At 38.3% G+C, this 6,875-nt stretch overlaps 1 pseudogene; it reads left to right on the top strand.

Moving 5' to 3' along the window:
• Positions 1–1,703: 1,703 nt before the first annotated feature.
• LOC118858756 lies at positions 1,704–2,124 on the top strand (annotated as a pseudogene).
• Positions 2,125–6,875: the final 4,751 nt, after the last annotated feature.

Genomic DNA, 6,875 nt, shown 5'->3' with positions numbered 1-6,875 from the left:
CTGTTATGACAGAAAAGGAAAATAATAAATGTTGAAGGAGATGTGGGAAAATTGGGACATTAATGCATTGTTGGAGGAGTTGTGAACTGATTCAACTATTCTGGAGCTATGCCCCAAGAGCTATAAAAATGCACGTACCCCTTGATCAAGCAAAACCACTACTAGGTCTGTATCCCAAAGAGATTTTTTTAAGAAAGGCTCTTTTTGTAGTGGCAAAGAACTGGAAATTGAAGGGATGCCCATCCATTGGGGAATGGATGATTAAGTTATGGTATACGATTGTGATGGAATACTTTTGTGCTATGGGAAATGATGATCGGGTGGATTTCAGGAAGGACTTACATGAACTGATACAAAGTGAAGCAAGCAGAACCAAGAGAACATTATACACAGTAACAGCAATATTATCTGATGAACAATTGTGAATGACTTAGCTATTCTCAGCAATACAATGATCTGAGACAATTAATTCCAAAAGACTCTTAATGAAAAATTCTATCCACTTCCAGAGAAAGAACTAATGGAGTCTGAATGCAGATCAAAGCATATGATTTTTAATTTTCTTTATTTTTTCATGTTTTTTTTCCTTTGAGTCTGTGTCTTCATCTACAGCCTGGCTAATATGGAAATATGTTTTACATGATTGCACAAATTGTTTACTGTCTGGGGATGGGTGAGAAAATTTTAAAATGTTGAATGTGTTAAATTTTTAAATGTTAAATGTTAAAAATTGTCTTCACATGTAATTGGGAAAAAATAAAATGTTATTTAGAAAAAAATTGCTACCTCTTCCTCCTCCTCCTCTTCTTCCTGCTACTACTCCTATGGTAATATCACCTCCTTGTGCTACTGAATTGCCATACCCTCTTTTTAAGCTTTGTTGTTGTTCAGTTGTTTTCAGTTGTGGCTGGCCCTTCATGATCCCATTTGGGGTTTTCTTGGCAAAGATACTGGAGTGGTTTACCATTTCTCTCTTCAGTTCATTTTACAAATGAGGAAACTGAGGCAGAGTTAAGTAACTTGCCCAAGGCTACTAAGGGTTTGAGGCCAGATTTGAACTCAGGAAGATGAGTGTTCCTGACTCCAGGCCCGACACTCTATCCACTGCACCATTGGCTTTAGACCACTATTACTACCTTGTGCAGATGAATACTGATGGTAGCATACAGATATTTAAAGGTATTTATATGATCGAGATGGTACTTATATATAAGATCCTTAGAGAGGAGACTTTTATTTTGTTTTTTTTTATGAAAAATTAAATATTTATAAGATGGAAAAAAATAATTTCGTCTTACTAGGCTTAGCCCAAAGCTCTTATCCTTTCAAGATCCTTTTAGATTCTAACTCTCATCCAGTGTGTCAGCCATCCCTCCCAACTTTGTGTCATCTGCAAATTTGATGAGCATGCCATTTATGCCTTTATTCAAGTCATTGATAAAAATATTGATCTTCATAGGACCTAAGCACAGATTCCTAGAGTCCTCCACTGGAGACTTGCTGCCACATGTTCGCAATGAACCATTAACAAGAAATACTCTTGGAGTCTGGCCTTGCCACTAGTTCTGAATCCCTCTAATTATAATATCATGTAATCATTATTTCTTCATTTTCTCCACAAGAATGGTAAGGGAAATTTTATCAAGAGCCTCCCTTAAAAAATAAAAAAAACTACAGCTCTTTCCTGCTTTCCAGGAGCCAATATGTCTAAGCCAGGACGTGGTGGGTTGTCCGGAGCAAAGTTCCAAATTTCCTTGGGTCTCCCAGTGGGAGCTGTCATCAATTGTGCTGATAATACAGGTGCCAAGAACCCGTACATCATCTCTGTGAAGGAGATTAAGGGAAGATTGAACAGGCTTCCTGCAGCTGGTGTGGGAGATACGGTAATGGCCACAGTCAAAAAGGGAAACCAGCGCTCTGGAAGAAGGTTCATCCAGCAGTGGTAATACAGCAACGGAGATTGTATTGGAGAAAAGATGGTGTGTTCCTATATTTTGAAGACAATGCAGGGATCATAGTAAACAACAAAGGCGAGATGAAAGGTTCAGCCATCATGGGTCCTGTGCCAAGGAGTATCCTGACTTGTGGCCTAAGATTGCATCTAAATCCGGGGATATGGCTTGATTCTCTTTTGATAAGTTTCTCGTATTACTCTTTGGGTGTACATGTATCCCAGTTTGGCTACCTGTGCCCTTTACATGCTTCTCTTGATTCTTGTGTTTCAAAGTCAAATTTTCTATTCAGCTCTGGTCTTTTCACTGAGAAAGCTTGAAAGTCCTGTATTTTATTGAAAATCCATATTTTGCTTTGGAGCATGATACTCAGTTTTGCTGGGTAGGTGATTCTTGGTTTTAATCCTAGCTCCATTGACCTCTGGAATATTGTATTCCAAGTCCTTCGATCTCTTAATGTAGAAGCTGCTAGATCTTGGATTGTTCTGATTGTGTTTCCACAATACTCAAATTGTTTCTTTCTGACTGCTTGCAGTATTTTCTCCTTGATCTGGGAGCTCTGGAATTTGGCGACAATATTCCTAGGAGATTTCTTTTTGGGATCTATTTGAGGAGGCGATCGGTGGATTCTTTCAATTTCTATCTTGCCCTGTGGCTCTAGATTATCAGGGCAGTTCTCCTTGATAATTTCTTGAAAAGATGGTATCTAGGTTCTTTTTTTTAATCATGGCTTTCAGGTAGTCCAATAATTTTTAAATTATCTCTCCTGGATCTATTTTCCAGGTCAGTGGTTTTTTCAATGAGATATTTCACATTGTCTTCCATTTTCTCATTTCATTGGTTCTGTTTTACAATATCTTGATTTCTTATCAAATCACTAGCTTCCACTTGCTCCGATCTCATTTTTAAGGTAGCATTTTCTTCAGTGGTCTTTTGGACCTCCTTTTCCATTTGGGTAATTCTGCCTTTCAGGGCATTCTTCTCTTCATTGCCTTTTTGGAGCTCTTTTGCCATTTGAGTTAGTCTATTTTTTAAGGTGTTGTTTTCTTCAGTATATTTTTCAGTATTTTTTTGGGTCTCCTTTAGCAAGTCATTGACTTGTTTTTCATGGTTTTCTTGCATCCTTCTCATTTCTCTTCCCAATTTTTCCTCTACTTCTCTAACTTGCTTTTCCAAATCCTTTTTGAGCTCTTCCATGGCCTGAAACCAGTTCATGTTTTTCTTGGAGGCTTTTGTTGTAGGCTCTTTGACTTTGTTGACTTCTTCTGGCTGTATGTTTTGGTCTTTGTCACCAAAGAAAGAATCCAAAGTCTGAGACTGAATCTGGGTGCGTTTTCGCTGCCTGGCCATATTCCCAGCCAAATAACTTGATCCTTGAGTTTTTCAGCGGGGCATGACTGCTTGTAGAGTTAAGAGAACTATGTTCCAAGCTTGGGGGGAAGCGCCAGCTCTGCCACACCAGCACTCCTCCTTCCCCAAGAACCCTCAACCCGGACTGGGCTTAGATCTTCAGCAGGCTGTGCACTCCTGCTCTGATCCGCCACTTAATTCCTCCCACCAGGTGGGCCTGGGGCAGGAAGGAACTGCAGCTGTAGTTCTGTAGCTACCCCACCTCCGCTGCCCCCAGGGTGGTAGCCAAACTGCGAACTCCTTCCACTCCTGCAGCTTTTCCCACTAACCTTCTCTGTTGTCTTTGGTGATTGTGGGTTGACAAGTCTGGTAACTGCTGCAGCTCACTGATTCAGGGCGCTAGGGCTCGCTCTGCTGGGCTCCTGGTCTGTTTGATCCACACTGCCCACGCTGGGCTCTGCTACGCTCCCAGCTCCATGCAGGATAGACCTCACCCAGAGACCATCCAGGCTGTCCTGGGCTGGAACCCTGCTTCCCTCTGCTATTTTGTGGGTTCTGCAGTTCTAGAATTGGTTCAGAGCCATTTTTTATAGGTTTTTGGAGAGACTTGGTGGGGAGCTCATGCTAGTCCCTGCTTTCCAGCCGCCATCTTGGCTCTGCCCCCCGGAGACTTTTATTTTTAAAAATTCAACTATATACAAGGAGAGATGATAAAAGCAATAAGAGCATTTGCCATGTGGGACTAGGTCCCATTATTTTGTAGTCACACATTATATTCACTAGTTAAGTTTCTGTTATTAAAGTTTTTCCTTTTCAAACTGTTTCTAGTCTGTATGTGACTGAACTTTTACCAAAGTCCTATTCTTGCACCTCACTGAGGTATAGAGGTTACCTTGGGTTCCTGAAGGTTATACCAGTGGTTTGCCAATCTCTGGCAGATCCTGCCACACTGGAAAGACTTGAAAGTCTGAGCCCAGAGAAGCACTATTTGGCTGTATTCTGAGAACAAGCCTGCCCTGCTTGGGAGAAGTTCATTACCTGAAGGATAAGCACCACGTGATGACTTTTTCTGACTAGGGGGGATTTCTAATCTACTAATCTAATCTACTTCTAGTCTACTGAGGCATGGAGGGATTTCTTTCTATATCATTATCTATATTATATCTATCTATATTATATTCTATATTATAGGTTCTATCTATCTATATCTATACCTATCTATCTATATTATATATATAGATATATCTATCTATATTATATATATAGATATATCTATCTATATTATATTCTATATTATAGGTTCTTTAAAAAAATTAATCTTACTTTTATTGATTTTTGTTTTTTCTTTTTATATTACCTCCATGCCTGGATCTAACCCTTCTTTTCACCTTCCAAGTGAACCATCTCTTTTAAACAAATATTAAAAAGAAAGAGAAAAAAATTGCCTAAGCAAAACCAACCAACATAGTATACATGATATTAGACACCTATAGAGTCCCTCTTTGTAAAGAGAGAACAGAGTACATCTTCCCAATTTTCTCTAGGTCTAGTCTTGGGCATCATGATTGCATTACATTTGAGTTTTTGTTTTTGGTTCTTTCTGTTTACATTGTTGTATTTATTTCGTATATTATCTTCCTCTTCCTATTTATTTCACTACACATCTGTTCATATAAATCTTCTTTTACTTGAAGCCTTTATAAATTCTTTGTCTTTTCTTATGGAAACAGTAATATTCCACTACATTCTTGTTTCACAATTTGTTTAGCCAGTCCTAATTGATAAGAATCTACCTTGTTTCCAGTTTTGTTTTTGATTTTACTAACACAAAAAGTGCTGCTAGGAATATTTTGTTTTATACGGGCTCTTTTTCTATCTTGGGCATCCTCAGGTCATATGCCTAACTGCAAGATTTCTGGGTTAAAGGTAATGGATATTTTAGTCCCTTTTGCCCCTTCAAAATTCAAAATTGTTTTCCAGAATTAGACCAAAAACAATAAATGCCTCAAATATTGAAAGATGTGTAGGGTAAACAGTCAGTATATAAGGCAAAAATAAGTTTCTTCGCGATTTACAATAGAACAAGTCTGGAGATTGGTTTCCTTTTTTTTGTAGATGATCGTTTTGGGTGGTTTCCATCTAGTACAAATGAGGTCTTATTGTTTTCATTGTTATTTGCTGTTAAGACACAACAGTTCTCTTGTGTTTTTCATGAAATAAGTATCTAACAGATATCAGCATTTGAGAAATAAAGGAGAATTTTCATAAGAGAAAATATGCAGTAAATTGAAATGTTTAGGGAAAGAGATGCATGTCATTTTACTTGTATTTTCTGGTCCACTCAGGATTAACAAGAAAAACCTCTTGGTTTCAACTGTTGAAAATCTTTTAAAAATGCAGTAGTCCATTTTTTCCATTTTTGTTAAGTATAGCATAATGAATATAATTGAATCTTTCTTATAATTGAGGATCCTGATGTATATGAGGCCATCATTCTGATTATAGTGTAGAGGAAGACATAGAATATTTGGAAAATTAGGCTAAATTTGCAATGAGGCTCTATTGTAACCTGGATTTAAAAAAAAACCTAAGCCCCTGGGATTGGTTTGCTTTGTTGTTGTTGTCTTTTTTATCTTTCTTCTCCTAAAAATAGAATGTAGCCAAATAAGCCAGCTGAGAGTTTCATGTAGTAGGTTTTTAGTTAATTCAGCTTTAACTATATGGCATAAGGAATTTAATTTTTTGAGTAAACTGAAAAAACTATGTGAGGTTATTTTTGGGGGTGGGGTGGGGGAGAATTTGTCAAATAATAAGAACCAATTCTGTTATATAGAGGCAGTTGCTTTGAAAGAGACCTGTTTAATTACAACTTTGGGACCATGGCATAAGAGCTAGCTCAGCTATTACCTGTTTTTAAAGAAGAATTAACATTTTGGAAAAAAATCTCAGTTGTGGATCTGATATCTTTGAAAGTTCAGCAAAATACTATTTGGGAATTTAAAAATTAAATGAGCCAAGTATTTTTAGTAGCAATAACAAATGGAAAATGTGGCAATAAAAACTAAAATGTGGGGTGTAGGGGGGTGGAGAAGGGCTCAGCTTTCCAGAGTATGATAATTAGAGACTCCTGGGCATAGTTAACCATCATGGAGCAAATTACATATGAGTTGCTGGCTTCTCTGTTGGTCAGATGTCCTGCAATTTCAGCCATCTTGTCCAGTAATCTCCAAAGGGGGAGGCATGCCTCCCCACCACATCAGAGAATGGGAAGATAGGTCTCATCCCACCCACCACCTGCAATAGCCAAGTGGGAAGCTTATCTTCAGCAGAACCATACCTATCCTTCTTCCCCAACATTTACCCACTCCACAATCTTCCAAGCTTCCAAGCTTCTGTCATCTGAACGCTATTCAGGGAACCCACAGCAGCAATTACACAGATGCTAATGGAAAAATCCCCTTCTCACCTTCTCCTCCCACTCCAATCGCCTCCAATCTCTATCCTGCAGATAAATTTGTAGATATGATGGGTGCTCCAAAGACTCTGCATTCTAGGGGCAGTAATAGGTGAATA

This window comes from Trichosurus vulpecula, chromosome 7 (genome assembly GCF_011100635.1).
Source record: "Trichosurus vulpecula isolate mTriVul1 chromosome 7, mTriVul1.pri, whole genome shotgun sequence".
Classification (NCBI taxonomy): domain Eukaryota; kingdom Metazoa; phylum Chordata; class Mammalia; order Diprotodontia; family Phalangeridae; genus Trichosurus; species Trichosurus vulpecula.
This window is presented reverse-complemented; position numbering and strand designations above follow the sequence as displayed.